Raw genomic sequence first — 14,782 nt, forward strand, 5'->3', positions numbered from 1 at the left:
TTCTTGTCTAGTTAATAGCAATATGGTATATCTATTGTGAAATTTGAAAGAGTAACATAAGGTGTTGTAGTATCATGATGCTCCTTAAAATTGTTGTTATATGTGGAACTGTTTGCCCATACACTAAATGGCCCCAGGTTATTTTAGAGTTCTTTTAAATCTGTCTTTCTCCATAACTTCCTGTGCTTCAAGCAGCTAGTGTGTTTTCCTACAGCAAAATTCTTTCTGATTTATCCCGTCTGTTTGGCTGAAGTCAGGGAAGGCAAGCGACCAAATATATGTGCAGTTTACTAAGGAAAAATCAATAGGCTCTAACAGGCTTTTCTCCTCTTTTCTGTAGATTTCAGAGAGAGGTACAATAAACTGATGGGTCTGAGGGCACTCCCACTTTCTTTTCTTCTTTCTTTTCTTTCTTTTTAAGATTTTACTTATTTATTTATTGGGGGGGGGGATTGGTGCTAGGATCATATAAGCCAAAGGCAGACACTTAACTGACTGAGCCACCCAGGTGCCCCTTTCCTACCTTATTTCAAGGTTCTAAACTGCTGCTGTACCAAATTTCTGTAGACTGGGAGTTTAAACAACAGACATGTATTTCTCACAGTTCCAGAGGCTGGGAAGCCCACAAGTCAGGGTATTCAGTGTATTGGGTTCTAGTAAGAGCCTTCTTCCTGGTTCATAGAAGGCCATCTTTTTGCTGTCCTAATATTGTGGAGAGCAGGAAAAGAGGAAGTAAGCTTTCTTAGTGTCTCTTCTTAGAAAGGCACTAATCCAATCCCATCATGAAGGCTCTACCCTCATGACCTGATTATCTCCCAAAGGCCTCATCTCCAAATACCATCATGTTGGGGATTAGAGGGGTTCAACACAGGAATTTGTGGGGGATACAAACATTTACTGCATAGCAGTTGAGTAGTTGAGTTTGCTACACAAGAGACCTCCAGACAGTGCAGGAGTGTGTAGTGTGATCTAGGAGAGTTTTAAAGTTCTCTTGGCAGAGAGAGAGCTGGAGTTCTAGGGAGGCTTCTGAACCTAGAGCTGAGTTTTGAAAGATGAATGGAGTACACTGATCCCATGGGGTGGGGTGGGGCTTAGAGAAGAATAAAATCAGATGCCATTCCAAGAGGCAGGAACAGCATGTACAAGAACACATGGCAAGTGAGCAGATATGTGTTAGTGAATGTAATGGTGCCACATGAGGCTGGAGACAAAGCTGGCACAGATCAGAAGGGGCCTCAGTGCTGCATGGAAGGGCTTGGGCTGACATCAAGGAGCAGCTGCTGTGTTTAAGTAGGGTAGTGACCTGGGCAGGTTTGTGTTTTTAAAAAATGTCTCTGACAGTCTATGCTGTGGAAATGCATTTGGAGGAGACCTAAATATATGCAGGGAAACCAGGAAGTACACTTCTGCAGTGGTCTATGCAAGAGATTACATGTCCGAGCTAGAAGTTGAGAGCGATGAAGTGACTGTCAAAGCTTCCCTTTTATTGAGCCCCACATCCAGAATAATCTCCTCTGTTATGGGGCTGTCTGAAAGTAAATTTGATATGGTCTCTGTCCTCAAAAAGCTTATAATACAGAAACATCTAAGAAACCATTGGCAGTGCCAAAGATGGCTTCACCAAGTTTCTTTGATTCACGAATGTCTTTTGAATGTTTTCTATGTACCAACCCTTTCTGGTTGGTGCTCGAGATGTGGCAGTTAAAAAAAAAAAATCAACAAAATTCCTGTCCTTATGGGGATCATGTTCAAGTTGTAGGGAGCACAGAAAGGAGACACGACAAAGGTAAGATACATGTTATGTGACAGTGGGTATTACAGACAAAAGAGGGAAGGGGGAGAGGGGTGTTGGAGGAGGGGCTGCAATTTTTTAAAAGGTAACATTTGAATAAAGAGCTAAAGGGGGAAAGGGAATGGTATCCTAAATATACAAATATAGAGACTAAAATACCTTTCTGGAGCCATCATAGTGTAGCAACTTTGAACATGAGCTTTGGGAAAAGGCAGACTTTAATTTGAATCCTGGCTCCATGCCATGCTGGCTGGGTGACCTAAGATATGTTATTTCACCTCCTTGAATGTGGATTTCCTTATCCCTAAAGTAGAGATTGGTGACATTCATCTCCCAGGATTGCTGTCAGGATGGAAAGAGATACTTGCTTAGTGCTGAGCCTGGTGCATCGAAAGTGCTCATTGTGTGGTACATACTCAATGTTAGAGATGATTCTGGTAGAGCATCACCAAGGAAAAGGGCCCTGGGAGGTACACCAGGGGGTCTGAAACAGGATTTCCTGACTAGGGCTCTCAGCTCTGCTGTTGTAGAACTGAGCCATGGGCCCTGGGGGCAGAGAGGCAAAAGTTCCAGAACAGCCTTTTCAGTAAAGAGTACAGGAGAGCCTGGAGACCCAGTGTCCTGCCATGTTGTGTGGTCCTCCAAAGTCTCTGCATCTTGGGAAGGATTCTGTCCTGAGGCAGGTCCCAATTCCCTGGGAAAGGATGTGAGAAAAGCTTTATGTGCTTTAAAGAAATAATGGAGGTGAAAATTGGTGGGTGTGAAGGCGAGTCTGGCTTTTGTTCAGCAGTTTTACTGGTGAGCACAACAGAAATGGTTGTTTTCTGCGGGGGCTAGAGGAGGCAGCTGCCAAAAAAGCCCTTCCTTGCCTGCGAGTGACAGAGGAGAGGGCTGCTCTCTGGAAGGAGTCGGTAGCAGCTGCTGGGGAATCTGGGTGGAAATCTAGGATATGAAAGCTCTGCTTCCCGTGGGCGCTTCCCTCTGCCTGTCGCATGTCATCAACCATTGGTATCATGGTGCCTGCCTGAGGGGGGCATTACTGCCTCTTGGCTAAGGCTAGCCATTTCCCAAGACTGCTTTAGGGGGAGGGTCTGGGAGCAGCAAGCCACTGCAGAGCAGGGGAGTGAGTGAGAGTACAGCATTGGTTGGGATTCCTCTAATCTAGTCCTTTTTCCTTTTTCTCATTGTCCAAGTCCTCTGTTTTCTTTTCATCTATTCTGTTTCATTATTTTATTTATCTACCCCTCATTCTTTTTCTTCTTTTTCCTTCCATCCTCATTTTCTTCTTAGATTTTTCTTTTTTCCCCCCTTTGTTCCTCCTTTTCATCTATTCATTTGTTAATTCATTATTAATCCATCAAGCATGTTCTCTGCACAGTGCTAGCCCGGGGCACTGATAACACCTTCCCTGCACTCAGGAACTCAGCTGCTGCAGTAAGAGGGAGGAGGGGAAATAAACAGGCAAAGCCTGCAGTGAAGGACCTAGACCCTAGTGTCAGACAGACCTGGTTGGAATTTGCCACTTACTCATGTGTTATGTTGGGCAAGTTACTGAACCTTTCTGAGCCTCACATGCTACAGCTCTCAATCAGAGTACTAGACCCTTCTTCCTAGGATTGCTGGGAGTGCAGGAGGGAGTGCAGGTAATGTGCTTAGCAGAGTATCAGGCATGGAGCAAGAATTCAGGCGATGTTATTATTAATATATTCTGACAAATATTATTAGGCATCAAGATAAAGGAAGGGAGAGAGAGGAAACCACTTTTCTGTGTCTGGTTCTTGCCCCTGAAAGTAAGCATCAAAGATATGCAACAGAGTTCCTCAGTCCTCATTTTATAGATAAGCAAAGAAGCCTGTGAGTAGAGAGGTGACCTGCCTTGGGGATGCCTAGGGGTACAGTAGAGTCCACCATCTGGGTCGAATCTTCATACCACACAGAATCCTGGTGGCAGCTGTGCAAGTTACTCTACCTTTTGGGCCTCAGTTTCCTCTGTATGTAAAGTGGATGATAACAAAGGATTACTATTAGGACTAATTGGTTTAATATATGACCAGGGCTTAAAACAGGACCTAGCACCTAGGAAATAGTATAAAAATATTAGCTGCTATTACTATTGTTATTAGTATTACTGTCATCATTTTCACTATTGTCAGGGTCACACAGAAGGCCAGTGGTAGTGGTCACTACTCACCTCCTTTAGTGGAAATATGTATGCTAACCTTGCCCATACCAGCCCCTTTGTGCGAGCAGCGAGGCTGCCAGCTTTCCTAGCCTGCAAGAGGGAGTTATGTCCCCATAATTGCAGCTGAGCCCGCATAATTGAGCTGTTCCCAGAACCTTCTGAACCAGTGCCTGGATTCAGGCTCTCTGAGGTGAAGGGCACTGCAGAGTCCGTCACAATGCTGCCCAGTAGGTGTCAGGTTACAGGGAGTACCCCACTGAGGTTTAGCACCAGGAGAGTTAGGGGAGAGTGGGCCAGCAAGCCAGGGCTGTGCAGTTGTTGAAGGGCTGCATCTGGAGACAGACTAGACTGATGTAGAGGCAAGATTGAATTTTGCCACTAACCTGGTACATGGTGGTCTGCAGGTCACTTCACCCCCTTCAACCTTAGTTTCTCATCTGTAAAGTGGGTTAATGGTACTATTTGCTTCACAGGGTTCTGTGAGGATTAGTGAGATGATGCTTGTAATGAGCTCAGTGCTAGGAAGCAAGTGGGTCACATGGTGGCTATTACTTTCTACTATTTAATAGAAAAGTGCTCCCTGTCTGGAGAGGGTGAAGTGAATGACTGGGAACTAGGCATTGATATGCAGAGAATCTTATATTTTAATTGTAGTAATTTGGAGTCAGAAAAAAAACACGAGCTAAAGACTCAGGAGACCTGTGTTCTGGGCCTGGGCTGGCCTCTACTTCATTGAGTGATCCTAGATAACTCTCTTCCTTGTGTGTGTAGTCTCCCCATCAGGTAACAGGTCATGGGAGTGGGGCTGCCACACTGCTTAGTTCTGTGTCTTTCACAGGGGCCCTCTCCAGGTCCAGACCCTCCAGGTAACTGTCTCTGCCCATGCCCCCCGGAATCCCAGAGTTCTTTACCAGATGCTTCCTCAGTGTGCAGTGTGTCAGTCCTGCATCCAAGTGCTGTGCACGGTGCCAGGATGAGAATGAAGTGGGCAGGGTCATGGGGGAGTCTGGCAGGAAGTGAACCCACTCTCAGTATAAGGAAAATGCTGCAGGATAAGGGAAAAAGATGCACAGTGGGCCCCCCCTTATCCACGGTTTCACTTCCCACAGGTTCAGCTACCTGTGGTCAACCTCTATCTGGAAGCAGATGGTCTCCTGTGGTAGCGTCAGAAGGTCATAGCAGCCTCTATGCTGTGTCACCATACCTACATCATCCGCTTCACTTCTTCTCATCACGTAGGCATTTTATCATCTCACATCATCATAAGAAGGGTGAGTACAGGACAACAAGCTATTTTGAGGAAGAAACCGTGTTCATATAGCTATTATTACAGTGTATGGTAATAATTGTTCTATTTTATTATTAGCTATTGTTGTCAATCCCTTACAGTACCTAATACATAAATTAAACTTTATCATAGGAAGAAAACATAGCATAGAGCGTATTTGATACCATCGGTGGTTTCAGGCACCCGCAGGGTGTGTAGGAACATACCTTCTGTGAATAAAGGGGGCCTACTGTAGTTGGTGAAGGGCACTAGGGTCAGTATTAAATGGAATGGTCAGGAAAGGACGCTGAGGAAGTGACATCCTGAATGACAAGGAGGCGGCAAGGGGAAGACAAGAAAATTCTGGGCAGAGCGAAGAGCAAGTGCTGAGACCTGAGGGTATTGGGGCAGGGATGCTAGAGAGTGAAATCAGCTTGTTTGAGAAATAGAAGGGCCAGTTTGGATATAGAAAATGAGCTAAAGGAAGGGAGTCCAGGTGATGTGTCTTTTCCTCCCCTCGAGGCCGTGAATGAAGCTTGAGTGCTATCCAGACCACAGTGGGGACCACTGAGGGGTGGGAGTCACAGCAGGGAAGCAGGTGCCAGGGCAGGAAGGGCAGAGGGGAGCTTCCTTGTTGGTCCAGGTGAGGATGACGATGGCTTGGACCCTAGTGGTAGCTGTGGAGTTGGAAGAAGTAGATGCACTCAGAGGCTGTGTTGGGGAGGAGAGTTGATGGCCTGTGGAGGGTGGCTGGAGAGGGGAGAATTATGGGATCTTCCCACATTTCTGTCTTAAACAACCAAGTGTGGTATTTACTGAGATGGGAAGATGAAGAGAGGGCAGTTTGGGGTGGGGAGATGGCAGAAAATGGAGTTCTGTTTGGGATCTGATAAATTTAAGATGTTTCATAGCATGCTTTTGCTGCTCTCCAGAGTAAACTTGCTAAATTACTCATTAGGATGGCACCTGCCTGCCAGAAGCACCGCCAGGCTGGCCATCTGCCCTGCCAAGCTTAGACAGGAGGCTGCGGACACCTGAAGGTGATAGGATTGGATGTGCAGTACTCAGCCTGGTTTCCACGGGCTGTGCTCTTTCCCTGTCTCTCTTTTTCTACTTCTGTCTCTCTCTGTCTCCCTGTCTCTCTCTTGCTCTCTTTCTGTCCCTCTCTATGCCCTTCTCTGTCTCTGTGTCTCCCTGTCTCTCTGTGTGTGTCTCTCTGTGTGTCTCTCTGTCTCTCTTTTACCTGTCAATAGCTTCGTTTAGATGTTCCAGATAAAGTTGGCGTTTCCTTTCATTTCAGTCCTTCTTCCTTTCTCCAAGTGAGCCTCTCACTCTCAGAGTGAGCCTCTCCTGTGTCTCTAGGAAGAAGGTTATTTATTTGGCTCTGTGTGTTTTCTGATCTGGCACAAGGAAACACCGTGTCTGGTTCCTGGACTGTAGTAATGCTGGCATCTCTTCTTGACTCTGGGCTCCCAGCTGTACCTACTACTATCTCTAACTCAGTGATTCTGTAGCCAGACAAGGTCCCTCCCCTCAAACCACAGGGACAAGTGTGCACAGGGCTTTGCAGGGACACAAAGCAGCTCTCTTAGTCTTAGTTGGTTGGTGAGAGTAGTCATGGAAGCCAGCCTAAGGGAGAAGGGAATGAGCTGCATTAGAAGTAACCAGCTAAAGAACATAGAGCGAAGGGAAGGTCATGCCAGGCAGAGGGAACAGAGATGTAAAATCATTGCATGGGGGCCAGGGCGTAGGTGACCAGAACTCTGAGCAGCTCTATACACTAAGCTATGTTTATGGAACCCTAGAAGCCAGATTGCAGATTCAAGGAGGCCCAAGGTACCGTGACATGAGAGAAATCAATAGGCCCATGCCCCAGAAAGCCCTGGGTTTGAATCCTATTACCATTGAGGGGCAGTGCTGCCTAGTGATTAGGATCATGCTCACAGGAGCCTGGTTGCCTGGGTTTGAATCGAAACTCTGCCTCTTAGCAGTGTAACTTTGGGTCTCATTGTCCACTTTTGTAAAGTGTAGGTGATAATAGCACACCTACCTCATAAGACTAGAGGAAGCATGAGTTAATATGTGTCTGGTGCTTAGAACAATGCCTGACAGAACTGTGATGATTATTTACAAATTGAGTGACCACATAAATTCCTTATCATTTTTGGTCCTCAGTTTCTTCCTCTGTAAAGTGGGGGTAATGGCACTTCCTGAGCAGGATTCATATATATTTATATCCTGGAAACAATAGCACTGTGTTTGGCACTTCATAGCTGCTCAGTAAATGATAGCAGTAAGTTTTTTTTTTTTTTAAAGATTGTATTTATTTATTCATAGAGACACACACACACACAGAGAGAGAGAAAGAGAGAGGGAGAGGCAGAGACACAGGCAGAGGGAGAAGCAGGCTCCATGCAACAAGCCTGATGTGGGACTCGATCCCAGGTCTCCAGGATCACCCCCTGGGCTGCAGGCGGTGCTAAACTGCTGTGCCACCGGGGCTGCCCGATAGCAGTAAGTTTTACATTACAAGCCCTATAGAAGGGAGTTCTGCATGGACTAAGAAATGGTATCAACTTCCAAGTCCCTTTCAAATTCAAAATTAGGAGCAGCCAGGTGGCTCAGCGATTTAGTGCTGCCTTCCTCCCAGGGCGTGATCCTGGAGAGCCAGGACTGAGTCCCACATCAGGCTTCCTGCATAGAGCCTGCTTCTCCCTCTGCCACCTCTCTCTCTCTGTCTCTGTCTCATGAATAAATAAATAAAATCTTTAAAAAAATTCAAAATTAGTTCCTGAAAAAGCAGCTCTGATTTAATGGAGAAATGGAAGATAAAGAATTAGGAAGAAAAGAAGGAAAGGAAGAAGAGAGGGACGCCTGGGTGGCTCAGTGGTTAAGCACCTGCCTTTGGCTCAGGGCATGATCCTGGAGTCCCAGGATCGAGTCCCACATCAGACTCCCTGAATGGAGCCTGCTTCTCCTGCCGCCTATGTCTGTGCCTCTCTCTCTGTGTGTCTCTCATGGATAAATAAATAAAAATCTAAGAAAAAAAAAAAAAAAAGGAAGGGAGAAGAGATGGAGGGGGGAAGGGGGAAGGAAAGAAAGCCTCCTTGGAAACACTCTTTGTAAATGGGACAAAGACAAAAAAGATGGAGTTGATGCCACCCAACTTATATTTTCTGAGCAATCCCATATGCAAGATGAAGTACTGGCAGCTCTGCTGAGGGTATCATCAAGGAGGGTCCCCCACTGTATTCTGCTGTTCCCAGCCATACTATGCACCCCACTGGCATACCCAAAATCTCAAAACCTCCTGACTTCATACAGAGATAATCCAAATGTGTTTCCTGGCCTGTTGCTGCAGAGGGAGGTGTGGGCAAGAGGCCCTTCAGGCAGGTGCTGCTCCAAGGGCACAGGCATTGGAGAACAGAGACCCACAGTGATTGTGCAGAGACTTGGATATTTCCTTGAATACTATTTTCCCCATTGTATACAATAGCCAGGTTTTCTCGACAAGATCAGGACATAGGGGCTTTCTGAGTTTTCACTGGCAGGGATTGAGGGAGCAGAACCTTCTTCCTGCAGAGAATGCAGAGCTTGGAAGTGGCTAGCCCTTGAGTTTCCAACCAGGTAGATGGGCATGGCAGCCATAGCTCTAGGAGTTGCAGATGCTCTCCCAGGAGTTAGGAAGTAGATCCTCCTGGGGGAATGCTTGGGGGCCAATCCTTGAAAGAGGGCTCTGGGACCCCAGTCATAGATTCAAGGCAGAGATTGGATACCACAGTCTTGTTGGATTACTGGGGGCTGATGAAGTAGAAACCCCAAATGACCACAGAAAAGAAAACCTAAGCAAGGTCAGCCCTTGGGCCACTCAGATATTTAATGTTAGGGGTAATAGGCAGTGGTATTTTGACCTCAGGATTATACAGGAGCCTGGGGTGCACATGGACAAGCTCTCTGTATAACTGCAGGAAAGGTGATCTGGGGACCCGAGAAGTCCCAGCCTTTGCAGTTGGTTTTAGAAAAGTGAGTTAAACCTAACCCCTTTCAAACAGGGCCACAGGGAGCATTGATTAGAATTTTCTCAGGAAATAGAGAAAGAATCAATCAATTAATTCTATTATCTACTGAGGTTGTACAAGGTGCTATGGATACAGAGCTGGAGTACAGACCCTGCCTTCAGTGATCCTGAAATCTAAGCCAGTCATTGCTGTATTAGGAGCCAATACATGACATACAATCACAAACTTGATGGTATAGATTGATAAGCATTTGTTTTATTCATGCTTCTTCAAGTTGACTGCGAGCTGACGCATCTTGGTGGGGCTCATCTGGATGACTCTAAGGTACTGCTTGGGTCTAAGTCTTCTCCAGGTGTCTCTGTTCCTCATCAGATCCACAGGACATGTTCTCATGGCACTGGCAGAGGTACAAGAAGGCAAGTGGAAACATGTGATGTCTCTTAGGTCTGTGGCTCAGAACTGGTGTACTATCACATCAGCCAAAATTAGTCACATGGCTGAGCCCAAAGTCAGTGGGCAAAGGAGTCACTCAGCTTCAAGTGGAAACAACTGCAAAATCACTTGACAAACTGTAGATTCTGGGAGAAGTATAGAATTGTAACGAATAATTCAAACTATCAAATTGCCCACCCCAACGTAGGTGTGTTCATCTATGTACAAATCATGAATATTTTACACATATACTGTAACCACAAAATGTACACACAAAAAAGAATTTAGATTGAAAATTTGGAAATAAAAGTTCAAACAATTTTTTACGTACACTGCAGTGCATCATTTTGAAAAGCCTTAGGGGATGCACTTCCCATTTTGGATGTTCTGATCCAGAGAAGTATTTCTCAAAATGTGGTATATACAACAACTGCAGCAAATCATTTGATGAGCTTGTTAAATGCTTATTCTGGGCTACTTTTCCAACCTACAGAATCAGAGCCTCTGAGGGTGAAGCCTAGAATTTGTATTGCTAGGAGCTCCAGGTGATATGGGTATATAATAGTTTGAGACTTGTGAACCAACAAAGCAATCAGCCTCTGGTGGAAAGAAATTGAAAAGTGGTTTCCAAGAACATTGGAATACCCCCCTTACCCATTCTGGAGTGTGCTAGGGGTGGTCAGGAAGGCCATCCTGATTGAGTGGTGCAGGAGGTGAGTACTGAAGGAAGGGGGGATTTAACCATGATGTGTGGAGAAAGCTGAGCCGGGCAGAGGTCTCTGCATGTGGAAGAGCTGTCCTTGAGAACGGACCTGCCATGTTCAGGGAGCCCTATGGTTAGCACATGTGGAGCAGAGGATAAGGAAGGCATCCTGAAGAGTGAGTTAACAGATAAATAAGGCTGAGCCAGAGAAATAAAAGGACAATGGATTGGGGGCAGAAGTGGTCTGATCCAAGCTGGAGGTGAGAGGGCTGGAGTTTCCATGCCTGAATGTGAATAAGATAAGGATCTTGGAGGCCATGGGCAACCACAGAAGAATTTTCTGCGGGAAGTGACATGATTATATGTAGGCAAGGGATTGGAAGTGGAAGCAGGTATGCAAGCTGTCACACTTGTACCCCAGAGAGATGAGGGTGCCCTGGCACTGCTGGGAGGAGAGAGAGGAGATTGGATGCCAGAGTTGTTTAGAGAGAATCTGTTGAGCACTAGAGAAGCACCAAAGGAGAACTGGGGAGGTATCTTTAAGGGTTGAGCCTGAGGGCGTGAATATGAAGTGGTGATGGAAGCAGAGCTGTTCACCCTGAGAAGTGGGGTTTGCCCAGAAGGGTCCACATTCTAGATGATCACCAAAGTGGGTACCTCTCTGGCCCCAGTTTAGAGTGAAAATCCCTGGAAATAATATTATGAAACACACCCCCAAACTACATATTGTTTATTTTGTAGTAAGGTAACATTGCTAAAAATCACCTTTATTTATTTTAAGGGTCTATGATGGGCAGCAATCACAGACGCAGCCCAAGATGGCCATTTAGTTCCAGACCTCAGGTGATCAGGAGCCTCTGTTTAGATTTTTAGCATGACCTTCAGATAAATGTCTAGATCAATCAGAGGCAAGCCAGTGTGATTGTCAGGTAACATTAAGCTTGTGTCTCAATCCTGCCTGGTGCTGCCTGGAAAGCTTTATAAATTCTGCCTGTAAATAAATCCTGTGGTTATTTTGTGGGTAACAGTTATATATAGTTGCTTTATAATTGTAGGTTAAAAACTTGAAGCTGCTTGATATAAATGCTCATGTACATGAGTATATTTTTGTGACCCTGTTTTGATATTTCTCCATTTGAATATATTTTGAATTGAGGTGGGTGGTCTCAAATAAATGGAAGACTCTCACTTCTCTCAATCCCTGGGAGACTCTCTTCCATATAATTTCCTGACATCTGGAGGTGCTCTCCAACAAGGGGAGGGAATTATTGATACAGAAGCCTCTCTCACCCACAAATCCTAGCTTTAAAGCCTGAATCCTTGGCTGGGGGCCCACAGTGTCCCACCTGTGGGAACAAGAGTGTTGCCACTCACAGGAGGTAAAGGCCTGTGTGAGTGGATTTGAACTCATCAAAGACAGTGGATACTTTCATGTAGATGTGGCTGAAACAGAGCTCTGCAGATGAAAGACCCCGCAGGTCTGTCTGTAGGTGGAGATGGAGCTGCTCCCTTGGCAGAGATGCAGGTTTGACCTTTTTTCAGGAAGTTAAGTATCTCTTAGCTTTGCAACTTGAGTGGCACAGCCTCTGGATTCTCCAGCTCACCCTAGGCTCCCACACCGCCAGTGCTCATCAGTATATTGATGAAGCTGAGCCCATGTTGTCTCCATGAATTTTTAAACTTTCTGCTCCTGCAGAAAGGGTTTTAGCAGCTGTTAATTACGCAAATGCTAGTTCCTAATGGGGAAGGAGGAAGAAAAATCTGTCAGCATTCACTGAACAGAAGCTGGAGAGAGAATTTATGATCTTGGTGTGTTTACATGAGGGAAGAGCTCACCAAAAATTAAATCAGATATTCCTTTGCATTATTCCAGCTTAGGCTTATGTGTCAGATGTTCTGATAGTTACTTTCCTTGTATATAATCGTATTTTTAGTCCTCACAAACAAAAGGTGAGTGTGGTTTAATTTCATTCATGTTATTTTAAACAAATTCACTCAAATATTTATTGATCCCCTACTACATTTTTCTAAATGCTTGGGATATAGCAGTGAACAAATCAGACAGTAATCTCTGTTCTTAGGGCACTTTCTATCAGAGGGAGCAGAGAATCAACAATAAGCAAAATAAATAAGTATATAGCTTTTTAAAAAAAAAAAAAAGATTTATTTATTTGAGAGAGCAAGCACGCAGAGGTGGAGAGGGACAGAGGGAGAGAGAATCTCAAGCAGACTCCCCGCTAGGTAAGGAGCCTGGCACTGGGCTCAGTCTCACAACCACAAGATCATGACCTGAGCCCCAATCAAGAGCAGGACACTTAACTGACTGAGCTGGTGCCCCCCAAAGTATATAGTTTAATGGAAAGCAATGCATGCTATGGAAAAAAGAACAAGTGGAATGGGGAAGGAGAGAACCAAAGTACCAGACGGTTTAACATTGGGTGGTTAGGAGGAGGCCTCACTGAGAAGGTGACATTTGAGCAAAAATCTGAATGACATGAGGGGGTAAGCCATGCAGGTTTCTGTAGCAAGAGTGTTCCAGGTGAAGGAACAGCCAGGGCAAAGGCAGCTCGTGAGCAGGAAGTTCAATTGTTGGAATTCATCTTCCTTTATTTTCTAAGTTATATGCCAGGCCTCAAATGTTCTTTAGCTAATGTCCCATTTTAAGAGATCCAGGTAATAGCCCCTGAAATATTAAGCAATGACATTTGCAGAGCACTTTAAAGATTAAAAAGCAATTCCATGTGGGTCGATGGAAATATTCTGTACCCTGGTTGTGGTGGTGGTTACATAAATGAGTTAAAATTCATAGAACTCTACACCCAAAAAGTCTATTTTACTCTATGTTAGCTTATAAAATAAATATTTTGAAAAGCAACTTAATACACTTTATTTTGTCTGCTCAGAGACCTGTGAAGTAGGAAGGATAAGGATTAGTATCCCTGCTTTGCAGATCAAGAACCTGTGGCCTGGCTATTACTTAGTTGCAAGAGGCAGAGTTGGGTCTCAAAGTCAGATCCTTTCCAAAGCCAGTTCTTATGTAAATACTGCAGTCTCTGCCACTTTGTCTCCCACACTAGTGCTGACCATACTGTTTAGACCTTCAGGCAATGGGACATGCACAATGTTAAAAAACAATCAGAATAATAACAGCAGCTAACACAGATTGCCCATCATATGCCAGCATTGTTCTAGATATATGTAAAGTCACTTAATGCTCACAAGCATCCTGTAAGGTAGATACTATTAGACTATCCCCACCTTACAGGTGAGAAAACTGAGGCACAGAGAGGTTAAGAAGTTTACCTGAGGCCATGTAGGTACTAGATCGCAGAACTGTGATTAGAACACAGGTCCTGTGGCTCCAGGGTCTGTGAGCATAACCTTCAGGCTTACTCCCTCTGTCCTGCAATGTCCAGCCCCAGAATGCTGAGGCAACGATAGTCTTTAACCTGATCTTGGTAGAGGTCTTGCACTTAAGAACCCCCCCTTTTTTATCAGAAAGGCATTATATTCTTTTTAGTTTAAGGTTCACAACAAATTAAGGGGAAAGTAGAGATTTCCCATATATCACCTAACTCACACACAAGTGTAGACTTTCCCACTATCAACTTCCCCACCTGAGGGTACATTTGTTACAATTGTTGAATGTACACTGACACATCATAATCACCCAAAGTCTGTAGTTCACTTTGTGGTTCACTCTTGGTGTTGTATATTCTATAGGTTTGGACAAATGTATAGTAATGTGTATCCATCAGTATGGTGTATGCTACAGAATATTTCTGCTCTCCTAAAACTCCAGGTGCTCTGCCTGTTCAGTACCCACCCTTGCCCCAGCAACTCCAGGCAACCACCGATCATTTTACTGTCTTTGTAATTTTGCCTGTTCTAGAATGTGATATAATTGGGATTACAGTTATACCATATGTAGCATTTCAGACTTGCTTCTTTCACTTAGTAATGCACATGTAAGGATCTCTGTGTCTTTGCATGGCTTGACAGCTCATTTTTTTTCCTACTGAATAATATTCCATTTTCTGGATTACCACGTTTTATTTATTCATTCACTGCTGAAGGACATCTTGGTTGCTTTTAAGTTTTGGCAACTATGAGTAAACCTGCTAATATAAACATCACTGGTGGGTTTTTGCATGGTCGCAAGTTTTCAGCTCCATTGGGTAAATACCAAGGATCATAACTGCTGGATAATAAGAGTATGTTTAGTTTTACAAGAAACCACCAACCTGTCTTCCAAAGTGGCTTTACCATTTTGCATTCCCATTAGCCACATCTTACCCACATTTAGTGTTGTCATTGTTCCATTCTAATAGGTAGTATCTTGTTTTAATTTGTATTTTCCTGATGACATTCAAGGTGGAACATCTTT

At 44.6% G+C, this 14,782-nt stretch overlaps 1 protein-coding gene and 1 long non-coding RNA gene across 7 annotated transcripts in view; one reads left to right on the top strand and one right to left on the bottom strand.

The window, feature by feature from the left end:
- SYN3 (synapsin III) overlaps positions 1-14,782 on the top strand; it is a 454,689-nt gene that overhangs the window by 13,919 nt on the left and 425,988 nt on the right. For 2 of the 5 annotated variants that reach the window (XM_072741871.1, XM_026010944.2), the window contains exon 2: positions 5,084-5,245. The exons of the other annotated variants lie outside the window; for them this stretch is intronic. The gene's annotated coding sequence lies outside the window, so the exon portion shown is untranslated. The remainder of the gene's footprint in view (positions 1-5,083; positions 5,246-14,782) is intronic. 5 annotated transcript variants of the gene reach the window in all.
- The window catches only part of LOC112929067 (uncharacterized), a 65,451-nt gene continuing 60,164 nt past the window's right edge, over positions 9,496-14,782 (bottom strand). For both annotated transcript variants that reach the window (XR_011997897.1, XR_003236857.2), the window contains one exon: positions 9,496-9,657. This is a non-coding gene — a long non-coding RNA (uncharacterized lncRNA). The remainder of the gene's footprint in view (positions 9,658-14,782) is intronic.

The sequence above is a fragment of the Vulpes vulpes genome, chromosome 16, assembly GCF_048418805.1.
Source record: "Vulpes vulpes isolate BD-2025 chromosome 16, VulVul3, whole genome shotgun sequence".
In the NCBI taxonomy this organism is placed as follows: Eukaryota; Metazoa; Chordata; class Mammalia; order Carnivora; family Canidae; genus Vulpes; species Vulpes vulpes.